This window comes from Felis catus, chromosome C1 (genome assembly GCF_018350175.1).
Source record: "Felis catus isolate Fca126 chromosome C1, F.catus_Fca126_mat1.0, whole genome shotgun sequence".
Lineage (NCBI taxonomy): Eukaryota > Metazoa > Chordata > Mammalia > Carnivora > Felidae > Felis > Felis catus.
This window is the reverse complement of record NC_058375.1, coordinates 81764811-81783532: the sequence shown is the minus strand read 5'-3', so window position 1 is coordinate 81783532 and position 18722 is coordinate 81764811. Positions and strand designations below refer to the sequence as shown.

Below are 18722 nucleotides of genomic sequence, written 5' to 3'. Positions count from 1 at the left end.
ATAGTTTGTTGTTAGTGTGTAGTTATATAAATTTTGCATTTTAGCCTGTGTACAGTGACCTGCCAAATTTACTTCTTATGGTTTGTAGATTCTTTTGGATCTTTTTTATACACAGTCATGTCCTCCCAGAACAATGAAATTTTATTTTTTTCTAAATCTAATACCTTTAATTTTATTTTCTTGCCTTATTTCACTGGTTAGGACCCCCCAGTGTGATATTGAAGAAATATGGTGATATTCAGCATCTCATTTTATGACTGTTTTCAGGGGAAAAGTTTTTAATGATTCATTATTTCAATATTCTGTATTTTTTTTGTGGAAACTACTATTAGATTAAGAGGGGACTATTCTGTTTCTAATTTGTAACTTTTTAAACAATAAATAGCTATTCACTTCTATCATGCTTTTTCTATATGTATTGAGATGTTCACATATTCTATCTTTTTATCCTCTTAAAAAGGTGAGTTCTGTTTATGGTTTTTTAAATGTTAAATCCACACTCCCATCCCTGGTTGGGATGAATGATCCTTTCTATATATTGCTGGATTCAATTATTTAATTATTTGCTTAAGAATCTTTTGTAAGTATGTTATTAGAGAGACTGGCATGCATTTTTCTTTCTTGCTAACATTATTGTGAGATTTTATTATCAGTGTAATCTTGTTTCATGAAATGATCTGCTAAGTATTTTGTTTTTCTGTTTCCTGGAAGAGTTTGTATGAGACTATGTTGGCTTTTCTCCATTCCTTTTAAAATTTGACACCTGTTGCCCCTATCCCTGAGCACACACATGCACACATTGTCATTGTGGTGTGATTATGAAGTGCAATGTTGATATGGTTGACACGGTACTTGTACTACCTCACTATCACCCAGGTTTGTTTCTCTAGCTTAGTATAAATCAATGAATGCAAATAAGTTTTGGCCATAAGAAAGATTTTGTGCAACATTACACACTAGACATATTCAAGCCATAGTGCTGCTTTCTTTGGATTCATTGGTATTTTAATCAATACCTATAATTCAGCACATTTTCTATCTTGTATTGATCTTGACTTTCTAATGTATGCTGATCTTTTTATGGCTGGATTGAAAGTTTCTTGAGAGCTGAAGCAATAATACATCTTCTGTTTAAAGTATAATATACATACAGTAGAAGTCCCCTATTTGTCTCCTCAGTGATTATTACAATTACAAATTTGGTCTTCATCTTTCACATTCATGTTTCTATGTGTTAATTATATTTGTGTATATAAAAAGAGAATGTAGAATCTTGGGTTTTTATAGTTTCAAATGTATTAAAAATAGTATCATGCTATGCATATTATTCTATTAAGGCAATTTGATTTTTCCTTCCAATTGTATTAATAAGTATAACCCCTATCTGACTGCATTGGACCACTTACTCTGCCACCACAATAGTCCAAACTATAATCATATTTCATTTGTAATATTTAAACAGTCTTGTAAATAAGTGGTCATCCTTCTGCTTTTGCTTCCTACCTCTATAGTTTTGGGGGTTTTTGTTATTATTTATTTTTGAGAGAGAGAGAGAGAGAGAGAGAGAGAGCGCGCACAAGTGAGCAGGAGAGGGGCAGAGACAAAGGGAGAGAGAATCCCCAGAAAGCTCCGTATTGTCAGCACATGCTCAATTTCAGGGATGGCTCCATCTCAGGAATGTGAGATCATGACCTGGGCTGAAACCAAGAGCTGGACAATTAACCCACTGCACCCCTCAGGCAGTCCTGTTGTTGTTGTTGTTGTTTTAACTTAGAAGCTTTATGATGCTTTTATAAGTAGAATTAGATAATTTCCTAATCCTCCAAAGACTCCTTCCTCTTTTATTCACAATCTAGGAGCTCTTACTCTATGACCCCCTTGATTACTCTCTTCCTTACTGCCTGAGCCACATGGCCTCCTTGTTTCTTAAACCTCCATATTCGGCCTTCCCACTTCCTGTTCTTTTTGCCTGTAACTTGTTTTCCCCAGATGAACACATGGCTCACTTGCTCAAGTATTCCATGTGTTTCTTTCTCAGTGAAGCTGTCTTTGACCAGTCTATTTATGATTGTAACTCCCCTGGTCCCTCACCTACTCTGTCTAGCTAGCACTCCCTGTCTTGCTTTCCCATCCTTGCCATTATCTGACTGGATAGTTTTAGAATCACATGTATTTGTTGACATTTTGTTTGTTGATGGGGTGTTTCCTCCTCCAAGGGAATATTGAGTCTTGTAAGAGCAGAGGTTTTTGTTTTGTTGACACTATATCCCAAGCACCTAAAATGATGCCTGCAATATAATAACTTTTCAATAAATACTAATTGACAGGATATTCACAGAACGTATTCTGTAGCTTGCTTTATTTCTTCAACTTCACATTTTTGATGTACCTGAAGGTACACGTAAATCCATTCATTTTAACTGATGATGTGTATTATTACATTGTATGAATACACCAGAGTTCATTACTCTGTTTTCATTTTGATAGACATTTCATTTATTTGAAAACTATCCCTCTGTACATTTTTAAGTTAATGCTTTTTTGTTTGTTTGTTTTTGAATTCAAGGTAAGAATTACAAAGGATACATGTTTCAGCATATTCTATGTTGCATTTATGCTTTAAATATATTTTGGTCAAAACCTTGGAGCAGATTTGGTTAATCTGATTTATGGGAAATGTTTATCATTTAACTAAAAGGGCAAACCAGTCTTCATTGTCAAAACAAACACTTATCAGACTTACTTTCTGTCAGAAATATATGACTTTATTTTTCAATTCAAATATGAGTGCTTTATACTCATCTCTATGACAACCAATTCACTTTTGAATTCTAAGATAGATGGAAAGAAAGAAGGATAAAAAGATAAAGACATGGGCCTTGCCTGTTTTTGTCACTTGGATTAAATAAGGCCCTACTCCCTTCAGTATTTTTTAACCATTCTTACTTTTTGCAGTCCTTGGACTTTCCCTTTTGAGCTGGGCATTCTTGAAATATCTCTTCAGCACCGAGAGATTTTTTTAGACCTGGGGCAATCCACCATTGGATTGGATCTCAACTCAAAGATGAGATCTCTCTGTCTCTCAGAGAGATCTACCTGGATCTACCTATGCTTGCATATCATTGTATGAACATCATTGTATACCCCCAGCTGTGTTAATACACCATTAGGAAGAAAACTACTCCAACTATATATACTTTGAGGTGAATACTTAGATTGAAAGGTAGGGTGTATCCTCAACTCTATTAAATGTTTTTAAGCAGATTTCCAGCATGTTTGATCTAATTTTCACTCTATAATTAGAGCATGAGAATCACCATTGTTCCACCTCCCCTTCTACAATGTCAAATTTTAAAATTTTAAATCACATGGTGTATCTGAAATTTTATCACATTGAAATTTAAATATGTATTTCCATCATAAGTATGACATTGAGTTTCTCTGTAATAAGTATATGGCCATTAAGATTACCTATTCTGTGAATTGACAGTTCATATTCTTTGCCAATTTTTCTTTTAGATTACGTGCTTTTTACTTATTGATTTATTGAGTGTTTTATATGTCCTCAATGTTAATCTGCATATTTTGCACATATTGCAAAAACTTTCTCCCAAACTATGGCTCTCTTCTTTTTTCAAGAAAACCTTTAAATTAAAACAGTTTTAGATTTACAAAAAAGTTGCAAAGGTAGTACAGAAAATTCCTGTATACCCCACACCCAGTTTCCCCTATTATTAATTAATACCTGACATTAGTGTGGTACACTTATCATAATTAATGAACCAATATCATATAGTATTATTAAGTAAAATCCATACTTTATTCAAATTTCCTTACCTAATGTCCTCCCCTACCCCCACCCCATTCCAGGATCCCATCCAGGGTATCACATTAATTTAGTCATCATATCTCTTAAGGCTTCTCTTGGCTATGACAGTTTCTCAATTTTCCCTTGTTTTTGATGACCTTAATTATTTGAGGAATAATGATCAAGTGTTCCTCAGTTGGAATCTGTATGATATTTTTCTCATGGTTATTCTGAGGTTGAGGGTTTTAGGGAGGAAAATCACAGATGAAAAGTGACGTTCTAATCACATCAGATGAAGGGTACATACTATCAACATGACTTATTTACTGTTGATATTAACATCAGTCACCTGAGGTAGTGTTTGTCAGGTTTCTGCATTGTAAAGTAATTCATTTTTTCCCTTTTCCATATTTGACTCTTTGGAAGAAAGTCACTATAGGCAGTCCACACTTAAGTAGTGGGAAGCTCTATTCCACCTCCTTGGAGATGAAATGTTACATAAATTATTTGGAATTCTTTTGCATAAGAGATTTGTCTATTCTATCCCATTTATTCAGTCATTTATTTATAGCAGTATGGAGTTATAGATATTTATTTTATACTTTAGATTATAATCCAATGACGCTCTATTTATTTTGTTTCTCAAATTGTTCCAACTTTGACTATGACTATTTTTTTTACTTTATCTGAAGATTTTTTTTCTAAACATTTGAAGAAAAATGTTAATATTTTCCTTTATGGCTCATATTACTTTGTGTCATGTTTAAGAAATTCTACTCAGTCTTATCTTCTTTTAAAAATGTAATGTTTTTTTGGGGCGCCTGGGTGGCGCAGTCGGTTAAGCGTCCGACTTCAGCCAGGTCACGATCTCGTGGTCCGTGAGTTCGAGCCCCACGTTGGGCTCTGGGCTGATGGCTCGGAGCCTGGAGCCTGTTTCCGATTCTGTGTCTCCCTCTCTCTCTGCCCCTCCCCCGTTCATGCTCTGTCTCTCTCTGTCCCAAAAATAAATAAACGTTGAAAAAAAATTAAAAAAAAATAAAATAAAAATGTAATGTTTTGCAAAGTCAAGTACAAATTAGGAAATCACTAATTTCAGCTTGAACTTTTGTGTACAATGTGAGGCAGGGATCCAATTTCTATTTTTTTTTTTTTTTTTGCATAATTGACCAATTTTCCCTATATCATTTATTTAACAGACTCCTTTTTTTACTTATTTGTAATGTCACCACAGATACATATGAAGTTTTGTATGTACATGGGTCTGTTTCTGGGCTTTTTTCCTTTTCAGTTTGTCTATTGATCTATCATTGCATCAATATTATATTCTTAATTATTATGGAAGTGTAGTAGATTTGTTTACAATGAACAACTACCCATACTTCGTTCTTCTTTAGAATTGTCTTAGCAATTCTTGGTCTTTTTCTTACATATATACATTTTAGCATTAGTTTGTCACATTCCTCAAGATATTTTTTTAAGAAATTGATTTAAAAATTACTCATTTTTTTAAATGAAATCCTTTATTTCTATTAAATATTCTCATTTATCATGACTATATAGGAATGATTTTGAATTTTGTATATGGACCTTATATGCGGGAATCTTGACACTACATATTAGTCTGTTGATTAATTTATCCAGAATTATCTGTGTATGCAACCATAATATTTATAAATAATGGCAATTTTGTCTCTTCCATTTTAATGTATGTATAGTATTTGTTTTTCTTATTTTGTTGCATTAATTAGGATTTCCAGTACAATATTCACCTGTGGTATTTAATTTTCAAACACTTGGGGATTTTAAAGATAACTTTCCATCATTCATTTCTAAATTAATTCTATCATGGCAAGAGAACATAATCTGTGTTTTACTCCTTTAATAATTGAGACTACTTTATAACCCAGCATATATTCTATATTTGGGAATATTCCATGTGTACTTGAAAAGAATCTGTACTTACCAGCTGCTGGTATAGTGTTCTGTGAATGTTAGGTAAGTTGGTTGATAATGTTTTAAAATCATGTATATGTTTCTATTGATTTTCTGTTTGTCTTACTAATTATGAGTCAGAATGTTGAAATGTTCAATTGCAATTGTGGATATATTTATTTCTTCCTTAGGTCGTGTCAGGCTTTCTTACAGGTATTTGAAGCTTTGTGTCTGAATATATACACAGGATTGTTATGTCTTTCTTATCATTATGAAATGTCTCTATCTCTGATAGCATTTCTTATTCTAAAGCCCACATTGATATTAATGTAGCCACGCTAGCTCTCTTATGGTGAGTGTTTGCATGGTAAATCTCTTTGCATCTATATTTATATCTATATCTGCCTATGTCTATACTTAAAGTCAGGTTCTAATATTATTATTGATGAGTGGGTCTTGCTTCTTTGTATGTCTAATAATCTCTTCCTTTTAATTACAGTGTTTTTTCCTTTTACATTTAGTGGGAGTATGATTGGTGTGGCTAGGTTTAAATATGCAAATTTATTTTTTTCTATTCTACTTATATTTTTCTTCTTCTGTTTTCTTTTTATCTTTTTCTGCCTTTTGTTTTTGTTTAACTATTTTTATGAATCTCTTTTATTTTCACTGTTGGGTTATCACCTATACCTCTATGTTTTATACTTTTAGTAGTTGCTAAGATTTAAAAGTTGCATATTTAGTTAGTTACAGTCTACCTTCAAATATGATACTTCATTATAAGGAATGTAGAAACCTTATAATAGTTTACTATCATTTCCCTCCCATATCCTTTATGCCTGTTGTTACCATATTTTTTCTACATATGTTAAGTATTCCACAAAACATTATAATTTCTGATTTAATTAGTTAGTTATGCTCTGAATAAAATTTTTTTAAATGTTTTTTAAAGTTTATTTATTTTAAAGGAGACAGAATGAGTGGGGGAGGGACAGAGAGAGGGAGAGAGAGAGAGAGAATACCAAGCAGGCTCAGTGCTGGCATTGAGGAGCTTGATGTGGGACTCAAACCCATGAACTATGAGGTCATGACCTGAGCTGAAACCAAGAGTCAGATGCTTAACAGACTGAAAGAACTCTCAGGGTACCTTATTAATCTTCATTTTTCAAATATTATATTCACAGTTACTTATTTTTTTTCTTTTTTTAATGTTTATTATTTATTTTGAGAGAGAGAAAGAGAGCTAACACATGAGCTCCACACATGTGGAGAGAGATGAAGAGAATCCCAAGCAGGCTCCATGCTGTGTGGAGTGCAGCATGGGGCTCGATCTCATGACTATGAAATCATGACCTGAACCAATATCAAGAGTCAGACATTTAATCCACTGAGCCACCCAGGCACCCCTGATTATTTTTTCTTTAGCAGTTTAAAGATTACATTCCATTGTCTACTCCTGGATCACTGATATTCTGATAAGAAATCTGTTGCCATTTTTTTCCCTCTCTGTATATAATGTATCTTTTTTATTAGCCTTTTAAAGAGTTTCTCCTTATCAGTAGTTTTGAGGAATTTGATTATGTGTGCCTCAGTGTATTTTTGTTTTTGTTCATTCTTCTTAGACCTTAAATGTTTCTTGGATCCATAAGTTGATCTTGTCATTAAAGTTGAAAAAAAAATTAGTCACCACTCCTTCAAGTATTTTTTCTGTCCTCATATTTTCCTTTTCTTTGGCAACTTCAATTATACATATGTTTGAGTACTTGATATTGTCTCATTGGTTACTGAGGTTCTGTGTTTGTTGTTATTCTTGTTGAGATTTTTTTTTTCCAGTTTGAGTTTCATTTGAAGAGTTTCTAATGCTATTTTGTGATTCACTGATTTTTTTTTTCTCTGCATTATCTATTGTGCTATTAACACTATTTAGTGAGATTTTAATCTCGGTTATTTATTTATACTCCATCTGTAGTAGCTCCAATTTGGGTCTTTGCAAATCCCCTGTTCTCCATTTTATGTTGATGTTTTTCTTTAATTCTTTGGGCATACTCACCAACATCTTTTTGGCTACTTCCATTATTTCTGTCATTTCTGATTATGTTTTTATCAATTGATGTCTTTCCTGATTATAAGTCAGTTTTTGCTGTTACTTCTTATAGTAATGAAACATTGTGAATCTCACATTTGTAAGCACTGGATCTGAGTCTTTTTTTTAAGGATTTTTGGTAGGTAGAGAGTAGGATTTATTCTAGGCCAAATTTAGTCCTGCTAATAAGTTGTCAGCCTTCTGAGTTCTTTAATGAATGTCCCATATAGTCAGTGAAATCTCCCCAACCTGGTTTGTTGAGATTTGAATGATTTCCTGCTTTATGTGACCTCTGAGAATCAGAGAATCATTTGTTTTGTAGCTATGCTATAATTGTTCTTTTTCTAAAAGTTGCTTTTTGCTTGGCTTCATAGAGTTTCTAATAGGTGTGTGTAGATTAGTATCTATTAACATACTCAAGGGGACTCTGTGCAGATTTCTGAAGCACTTTCTATGTATCTCCTTCCTTTTCTGTACTCTCCCTTGAAAATTCTAGTGTCCTTGGCCTTACCAAAAGCTGATTCCTGTCCTCATTTTGGTAAGACTTCTGTTGTTTTCCCTGCACCATAGCCTGGAGAATGCCTCCAAGTAGAAACCTGGGGTCATTATAAAGCATTAAGTTTCTAAAAACTGTTGTTATATATATATATATATATACATATATATATATATATATATATATATGTATATATATATATATTTTTTTTTTCCAGTTTTCTAGTTGTTTATAATGAGAGTAAGTTTGTACCTACCTCCTCTTTCATGGTCAGAAGTGGAAGACCACCTTGTATAGTTTTAAATTAATTTTTGTTGTTTTTATTAATATTGCTCTCATTACCATTTAGATACAGTTTTCTCATCGCAGTCATAGTTTGGATTTGATAATTGTTAATAAAAGAGGTTAGTTTTAAGGAAGAAGGCAGAAAGGGAAAGGATCAAACCATCTTAATCCCATTTCCTTGAGAGAGTCAACACTCTGAGAACCATCATCAGCAGACTTCAGCCTAGGTCTCTTTGGATTTGGGTTATATGGCTTTTCACAACTGCAAAAGAGGCAGGTAGAGGGATGGCAATAGGATTGTTATGAGTGGCATAGATTATGATCCATTCACACTGCCACCACACACCAGATTGGGGTTCTATTAAGCTAACGAAAGGGAAAACAAATATTGGATAGGCAGGAAGCCAAGTTTGTCTTATCAGTGAATTCTTTTTCTTTAACTGCTTTATTGAGGTTTGACACACAGACTATATGCCATATTTAAGGTGTGTGATTTAATAAGCTTTGACATATGCTTAACTAATGAAACCATTACCACAACCAAAACAGCAAACATGTCCATCATTTCACAAGTTTTCTTGTGCAACTTTTCATTCCTTTTTCCTGCCTCTTGACTATCCCCAGGAAACCAATGATGTACATTCTATCAACATAGATCAGCTTATGTTTTCTTGAATTTACACAGGTGGGTACAATTTACACAGCATGTACTCTTACCTGGTTTCTTTTGCTCAGCATAATTTGGAGGTTCACCCAGGTTTTTGTGTGTATCAATAATTTATTTCTTTTTGCTGATAATTATGTTTTGTTATATGGATATACCATACATCTACCATTCACTAATTGATGGACATTTGCATTTTTGGCTATTACAAGTAAAGCTGCTATGAATATTTTTGTGCAAAAACAAAAAAAGAAGTAAGTTTTAGCTAAAAATCTGAATGTGTTTTTGTCAGGGTTTTTTTTTTTTCCTATTGTGGGATTGTGAGTAAACCTTCCAAGGCTCTTGTCTAGGGAGGCTTAATAATGTCTCTTTGGGGTACATATTAGCTATTTTCCAAGCTTCCCTTTTAATTGAATGTCTACTATAGTTTTTACTAATTGAATTGTCATATAGTTTTTACTCTAATTCTAACTTCCAGAATGAGAAAATTGAGAATTAAGTGAGAGATGATATTTTACATCTGTCCTTTATTATATTCTGCCAAAGATCTAAACACAAATGTAGTTTTAGTTTTGTAGTTGGTATTAGAATTTAGGCACTGAATAGTGCCTCAGTGTCTGCGGAGATGCTCCCTGTCTATCCCTCCAAATGTTTAAGTTTTCTTTTGCCTTGTAGAATGTTGAATAAAAAAAATTCTGGAGTTTCAGTTTTTCCCCAGTAGAAACCGTAGTTTAGTTTAACTATTTCAAATAAACATCCCAAGAGACTAAAAACTATTTTAAATAGATGACAATACCTTGTGGCATCACCTCATGCTAGTACAATATAAATGAATACTATCTTTCGTAGACAAAAATCTGTTTTAAAATTCTATCTGAAAAGAGCTGAGGGAGAATTGTAAACATAAGATCATTCTGTTATTTTCCTAACCATTTAAAAAGTATTCTTTTTTAGATCTACTTTATTTAGGCTCTGAAATAATTTTAAAGAGTGTACATAGTTTTGTTTTCAAAGGTCATGAGCAAGTATAAATATACCTACGTTGAGACAAGAGAAAGCTTTCAATCATGCGTAGCTGTGATATCTCTCATGCCACACCATCTTTCTCTAAGGTGGGAAACTAAAGTGTACCTAAAAAATTTCAGGTAGCTGCACATTTCCTGGAAAAGAAGGAAATAGGAAATATCTAAGTTAGATTGTGTTCACACATGAATAGGTGAAACCTTATTTATGTTGGAAGATGGGAATGAATGCTTTTGGATGTTTTCTGGACTTGATAGCATAAGTCAGTTTTCATTTTGAGAGCTCATATTCATTTGACTTCATCTCTCAGATCCCTTTAGTACAAAAGCCATGGTCCAGCATGATCTCAGTAAAAGCATAATAATAATGATAATGATAATAACAATAAGTTGAAACAAAAACTCCACACACAAAAATAGTAATAAAAACAGACAAAACAAACAAAAACTAACAGAAAATACATGGAGAAGCAAGCAGGTCAGACATCTGAAATAATTTTCCAAATTAAATTACAGATTTCTTTTGACCCCCATAATATATTTTTAGTTTTATAATGTGGATTACTAATGAGTTTTCGGCTTGGTCTGTGATTTTGGATGATGGTGACAGTAAGAGGAGTGCTCAGAAGCGGTATAGGTTTATTTATGTGAATATATAAAAGTGTATTGTGATGGAGAATCCTTAATTTAGAGTAGCATAAAGAATTTGAAGATTACTTCAAAGGGCATTCAAAAACCATGTATTTGAAATCCATGATAAGAAAGTATGTACTTTTTGAAGGGGCAAAGTTTTCAGGTAAAGTTTTTACTACTCAGATTTTCACTGAGAGGTATTTAGAAGTTTGATGGCAGAAAATGTGCAAACTAGAGATATGTTCGTTCACTTGGTCCTCTACATTTGGACTAAAGGTAGTATGAGCTGCTTTCATATTTGGTTGAAATGTCTTGAGAAAGCAAACATTTTTGAGAGAGCTGCTTATCTGCTGCTTATTTTAACAAGCCTGACCCTCCTGTGATAGTTCGGCTTTTAATTTCTTCTGAAGGGTACTTCATTCCCATACTTTTACCAGTCCTTATGAATCCTCCCAGTCTCAGGACACTAGATGGATCAAAAAACCAACTCTGCGTGAGACTCCTCTCATTATATAATAAAATGATGGTCACTGTGATTATACTATACTTGTAGGAGGATTAGGAAGACTTAGTTGTTTGTATTATGGTGTACCTTAGAGTTCTAAAATTGGAACACAGAGTCAGCCTAAAGCCAAGATCAACTATTTTTAAAGCTATGAATTATTTTACCGAATAAAGGTAATACATAATCATTGTGATGAGGGAGTGTGGATGGGGCAAGCTGAGAGCAAAATACAGGGTGATATGCCCCCCCCCCAGGTGGAATATGTATAATATATCTCGGACATTCCTGGCTACCCAAAAACAAAGGAAAATCGTTTAAGTCCTCCCCATGGTAATGTGGGAAACTAAGGCAAATGAAAAACTAAATTCCCTTACCACCTGCAGCCCATTGACAAGTCCTTGATATGAGCACAGTGACCTCCCTCTAGGAGCTCAGCTGCCTAGATGATGACACTTTGCTAGGGGCAAAAGAGAATCTTAGCTTAACATTATCCTGACCCCTCAGGAACCTGTAAGTCTACTTTAATATATAAAAACTCCTTTGGAAACTTTTTTTATCTCACCCCACCCCCAAGATATATGCTGGTAATCATACTCCAAGTTTATGGCCCCCTGATATACATTGGGAGGGTCTTATGACTGAGGTTTTACTGAACAGTAATAAATGTTGTTTTGCTAGCAACAGCTAGCCCCTCAAGATTCTGGAATCTTGCTTCCAAAATTCCTTCGAGACTTATTCTATCCCTGACCCCCTCCTAACCTGAGAGTATATAATGAGTTACCCTTCACAACCCCAGTGCAGCTCTTCCTGCCCATGGGTCCTGTCCCACGTGCTTTAATAAAATCACTTTTTTGCACCAAAGACAACTTCAAGAGTTCTTTCTTGGCCATTGGCTCCAGACCACCCACCATCACCCCAAAACTTCATCAATTGAAGAAGATGAAGAAAATACGGAAATCCAGTGTTAACTCTTTCTGTCCCATCTAACCTATCTTTTTCCAAGTAAGACATGATGGTGTGCAGGCTATCCAGTTATCCTTTCTTATTGAGTCTTTTAGATTTTATGGAATCTCTGAAATGACTGTTGGGTATCAGATGTGACAGACTTTAGATCGGGTGAATCTGGAACTTTGTCAGTAGTTTCCAATAAAAACGAGACCTTTCCCTGCAAACAGTTCCTTGAACCTTAAATGCAACTTGAGAGGGAAACAAACAAACAAACAAACAAAAAGTTATCCAGAGTAGATGAAAATAGACAAACCCTAGGGTATACATTTTTGTAAGATTCCATGATTAAAATTTTCTAAGGTATATTGGACTTTGTTTTGTTATTACCATTTGACATTGGAATATGTAGTCAATTTTGGATAGCAATTTCAATTCATTGGCAAAGAGAAAATATTTGGAGGACAATTCCATATTTCTAATACCATAATTTTTAATGCGTTTTCAATGATATTATATGGAACTTTAATCTGATGCTTAAGGTATTGCATTTTATGTCCTTTTAAGTTATTATAAACAAGAAAAAGGAAAATTGTCCTAAGCAAAAAAACCAAAAACCAAAAAACAAAAAACTACATGATAAGATATGCAGAGCATGCACTGTGCTTCTGTTCTAGAAGCAATTTGGAATTCCCTTTGTTGAAAAACTATTCATTTAGTTTCTTAGTTTGTTAAAGGACAGCTAAGTATGAATTATAAAAAGAAACATTCCATACCACTTGCAAGTTTTACCCACTTTGAGTATGGTTACAAAAACTGAGAGGATGCTAAAGAGAAGAAAAAGTTCCAACACTTTCCAGTTAACGTGTAATTTGACTTCAATGTGAATTTTTGATATGAAGGAAATTAACATTGATTACCAAATTCCCAACGATTAAGAACAGTGTGAGAAAAAGAAATTCCATTCCTAAATATTTGGGATGACAATGTCCTCAACAGAGTCTTCCTTTAGTAGCTGTCAATTTATACAGACCATTTCTCTGGCCCAGTTCACATGTCAGTTCCAGTAAGGGAGGTAGTAATGCTTTATAAAAAGTAACTGGGGTGTTTCGCTGCATTGGGAAGCCACTTTTAAACTGGTATCAGCAAAACCTCACCAAACCTTGTTGCTGGGAGATCTTACCTAAATGACTGCATTTCCCAATTGAGATTGGTTGTGATGATAGATGGTGGTGATGATGTGGTCAAAGATGAGACTAGGAACCCATGGTCTGGTCTTACAAGGGGTAACAACAGAGTGTGTTCCCTTTGCTTCTGCCCCATGCAGTAAAAATGCAAGTTCATCAGGCAGAGCCCCAGAAGGTAGACTGGCAGATCATATTGTTGTGGTTCCTTTCTGTATTTGTATTTGTTACGGACTATAAACCATGATGATGTAATAAAGGTCTGGGGCCATGAATTCCTATTGGCTGTGCAGTGCTGTTTCATGGAGGGGCAAGTCCAACTGTAATGAATTCAGACGACATAATGATTTCAGTTTCACTGCATTGCTCAGCTCTCTGGGAACCTACAAACGATAAGTGGTTGGGCACCTATCATAAATCCAGACATACATACAACATGAAAATAGCTGGTGAAGCTTGAAATCAATGCAGAATATTAGACCAATAAAATGTTGATCATACTATTTAGTAAAGATATTAACTAGAAAAAGTTGGTAAAATATTTTTCTAGAAAAGATAAAACTTATCAGATATCTCTCTTTGTGTTTATTTGTATATTCATGAATATAAAATGCCATTGGTTCCTCATCTTTAATACATAGGGGATTTATATAGCATACTGCCTCAATAAAATTTCCTTCATCTGTACGTGGATCAGATATGCATATTTAATTACTCTGAAAGTAGCATACTTGTACAGATGGTGGTATTAGAGGGTATTACTTCAATTTAAATTACTTTCATTGGAAAAAAAAAGTGTTCCTTGGCTATGATTTCTAGGTAAAAATTTAACTTTTATAACATATGGAATATGCCTGCTTATAGTAATTATACATGAATAATCCTACACATGCAAAATAAACATTGTAAAAATATGAAACAACTGATAACAAGATAATTCAGGACTCTTTCAGGGACAAAGTTTAGGGTGTTGTAAACTGTAAACGTGCAATCAAAGTATATAAATGAGGTTTGAAAAAAGCACGGGGATCTAATTTGTAGCCAAAAGCAGTCTCCTCCGCATACCACTGCAGCCTAACTCCTATGTTCGTTAAAACCCCTCTGGAGCCTTCTCCTTGTGTGAAACTAGAAGGAAATTAGGAGATACTATGTGAGCCATATCCCCGGAAAGACCTTAGAGAATCACAAGAACCAGTGTATCCCCTAGCAGGAACTTCAGTCGTTTTGTACCCCATTCTCTAGGAAAAGAAAGGCTACCTTCCCATGACCTCTTGGTGCCTCCTGAAATGCAACATTCATCCTGTTGAAACAAGCACACAAACAAAAATCATCACTTTCAAAGGCAAGCTAGTCACAACGCAAGACAGATGGCTTATAGCATAGTATTGATTATCAAACAGTAGCTCGGTATTAAAAATTGGGAAAATATAAATGCTTTTTCAGAAGGTATTGTTTTCTATTATGAGATTATAAAAATGTGCCTATATGTTTGTCCATTCTTCGCTGCAAGTATTTCTTTATTAAAGTATTGTATCTCAGAGGCAGCACAGGTACCATCCACTCCTGTGGTTGCTATGGTAAGTAGTCATGTTTTATTGAAACGTAAATGGCCACCACCCACATGAATGGCTTCCAAGTGACCTTAGCATCCTCTGCCTCCCCCACCTTTATTTTTTGTAAGCCATCCTGATTTTTTTTTATATAAACATGACTTTTCTCCTGATTTAGAGTATGACAAAGCCTTTTGCTGCTTTTTCTCAAATATGCTTTTTAAAATGACTCCATGATAGTCTATGAAGAACAAAAATGAGTCCAGTTTGGTAAACAGAAGTTAGGGGAGATAAACCCAAGTGTATATCCAATTGCAAACTTAAAAAAAATTATTAAAACTTTATATTTAATTATAGTTTATAATGTTTGTTCATATGTGTGATTTTAATTAATAATCCTTGCTTTATTAGTCCAGTCATATCAATCTTAAAAATTTTTGTGATTACACATCCACATATACATAAAATAAGTATATAACATAATACTTTGGGGATTATATTGTAAGATTCATTTTAAATACTGGAATGAGAAGACAGACAGAAAAACATCTTGGTGGTGTGTGAATGCTTGGGGATTCCATTATAAAATATCTCTACAGTGTGAAGCCATATCCTTGAAACAAATTTTCAGACATACCATACTGTGTACCTATAACTTTGCTAGACACACAGACACACACAGACACACACACACACACACACACACACACACACACACGGAAGTAAATATTTGTCATATGTTGATAATCTGACTGATTGCCAGCTCAGAGACCTTGAAACAAAGTGGAATTTTAGTGAGGTATCACTTCACTTCAGGTCATGACTGGTGTGGATATTACTATCCCCCCCCACCCCACAAAAAAAAAGCTTTACCTGAAAGGCTTTATCAAAAATGTTTAGTTTAGGGTTGCCTGGATGGCTCAGTTAGTAGAGCATGTGACTGTTGATCTCAAGATCGTGAGTTTGAGCCCCATTTTGGATTTACAGATTACTTAAGCAAAATGCTTGGTTTATGAAGACAAAAATTTCTGAAGACAGTGAGGGTGGGAAAAATCTTGGAATAAAAAGCCTCTAATTAGTCAAACAGCATCCAGTTTTCTTTAATGAATTTGGCTAACAGTTTTTGACCTGAGACATTTTTCTATCTTTCCCTTTATCTGCCTCAAATTTGGCCTGAAAATGACTAGGCAAGATCTCTCACTTCAGCCACATACCTCAAACTTGGTGCACAAGTCATTTGGGGTTAGCTAAATTGTTATTTTCTCACCGAGACTGAAAAACTACTACCATTTCATAAAGAAGAAAAACACAGGGCAAGGTGAAAAGAAGAGATAATGGAGAGCAGTGGGATGAGAAGAGTGTTTCTTAATTATGCTGTAGACTCTCTGATGGGTCCTTTTCGTACCCTGCACTGTGCAGAATTAACTAGCACACAGTGACTGCCACAGATGACTCAGCGGTGGCACGCCAGTGACACAGCTGTGCCTCTGAGACATACAGGAGGGGACTTTCTATTTTTTAAGAAGAAAGGTAAAAGAAGAAGAAAAAAGTTTGACCAACTACAAGATTTTTCCTCATTTCTGTTTATTACATATTCTCAGTTGTAAGGGGAATTCTTCCCCCCTCCCCATATAATTCTTTTTATTGATTTTTATATTAAAGCAATTGAAAGCAGTGCTGTATCATTTTCTGGTATAATAGAGCCATAGAAGCATGACAGCAGACACCTCACTGGGGAAAATAACATGTAAACGCTATACAAATTAGCCTCTTCTGATACAGTTAATAAAAGAAAATAAACACTTGCAGATGGAGTAAGAATTAAATAATACATTAAAGCTCAGTGCAAGGTTTACTGTAGTCTCTTCTTTTTATTATAAATGACCATCACTAAAATGATCCGAAATACCCCATTAAGGACAACTTACTTGCTAATAGGTAAAGACTAATGAGGCAATAGAAAGTATAACTGGAGAACTTGCTACCTCAACCACAGAAAATTATACTAGCATGCACAACCAAATACCAGTGCGTGTTCAAAAATTTTAGTTAACCCTTAGAAGTGAAAAATGTATGTATAATTCATCCATTCAGATTTATCACTTTATATGTGTGAGTGTTAAATGCTGTGGAGATTAAAAAAAAAAAGGAATAACCAATGGAGTTATAGGAGTACAGGAAATAGGATTCTCGACTTGTTATATGAAGCAGGCTACTTCATTAAGATGAAGTAAAGTATGAGAAGCCCTGAACCTTAGAAAGAAAACTCAAAATGGTAATGAGAGTCCATCTATGACAATAAATCTGAATAGAACAAGTGAACGCTACCATTACTTTCCACATGTGCCTTTTTATTAGCTTCCTCCTACTGCGACCTCATGTTTCCCCATGGACTTTGATCCTCGCACATGCCCTATATAGATTTAATGTGTCTTGTTCCATTAGCCACATCTTCAACTCTGCTTCCATGAAAGGAACATGAATGAGTTTTGCATTTTGATAATAATTCTTCACTATCCAATTCCTGACCCTCCCCTGATTTTCAGCTTCATTACCCTCACATTTTGCTGACAGGTGGTAGTGGTTTGCCCTGAAATGCCATCAAGATAAAATAAATGAAAACAAATGTAATTCAAGATACAACATGATAAGTAGCCTTAGAGATAAACAGAATGCTATAGGGTTTGGGGCTGGAAAATGCCACTCTTAGGGAAATCCAGGAAAACTTAGTTCAAGACATACAGTGACATCAGAACTTAAATCTGTGAATTTCAAAATATGTTATCAAAAAAGCTGCCTCAAGTTATGTAGGGGAGAATTTTTTATAAACCTAACAAAATTCTGACCCACAAAACACTTTGACAGCTTAAGAATGGTTAATATACATAACTGTGCCCAAGGATACACATACAGAGAATTCTCACATTTTGTTCAGAGGAATTCACAAATGTGGGAATGGGCTTTACAAATTAAGCCAGTTATATCAGCTTCAGTGCTTTCTGACACGCAAATTGAAATTATTAAATTGAAATTAACCCTAGCGGTACTGGATCTAACATGGTTTGGGGGTATTATTACATTTACATCAATCAGGATAAAGAACAGTTTAAAGAAAGAAAAAATGAGGGCATGTTCTTATGCATTTGAAAATTATCTTCAATTTTGCCAGTTACATGTTTCTTGGAAACAGGAGGGTGAAAAACTTCATTTTAAAACCATTGTAGGTAATTCTGAATCAGGAGATTCATAGATCTCTTGTTGAAAAACAGTACTCTGTAACATCCATCTGTCTGCCTCTGGGACTAGACAGGTCTGGTGGAGGCAACTGATAGGGAGAGGAAGTCTCAAATCTTACCTGATTTGTGGAGATATGTCTGAGGAAATATCCCATCAAAAGGAGAGAATTTGTACTAGGAATCCAAAAGAAGAGAGTTAGGGGTTAAGGCCCAGAGTCGTAAATGGCCATGAGAACTGGACATGTAAAGTCATGTAAGTGGAGGGCCAGACCAGTGACAATAAAGGGAGGGAGAGCAAATGGGAGCAAAGGAGAAGGTATGGTAGGACAGCACTGAAGGAAATCAGTGAACTAACTCTTCCTTGAAAACAACTCCTAACATA

The 18722-nt window shown here is 34.5% G+C and overlaps 1 long non-coding RNA gene across 1 annotated transcript in view; it reads left to right on the top strand.

Annotated features, from left to right (window-relative positions):
* Window positions 1-18722, top strand: part of LOC123379706 — a 544236-nt gene that overhangs the window by 112978 nt on the left and 412536 nt on the right. The gene's annotated exons all lie outside the window — the stretch shown is intronic.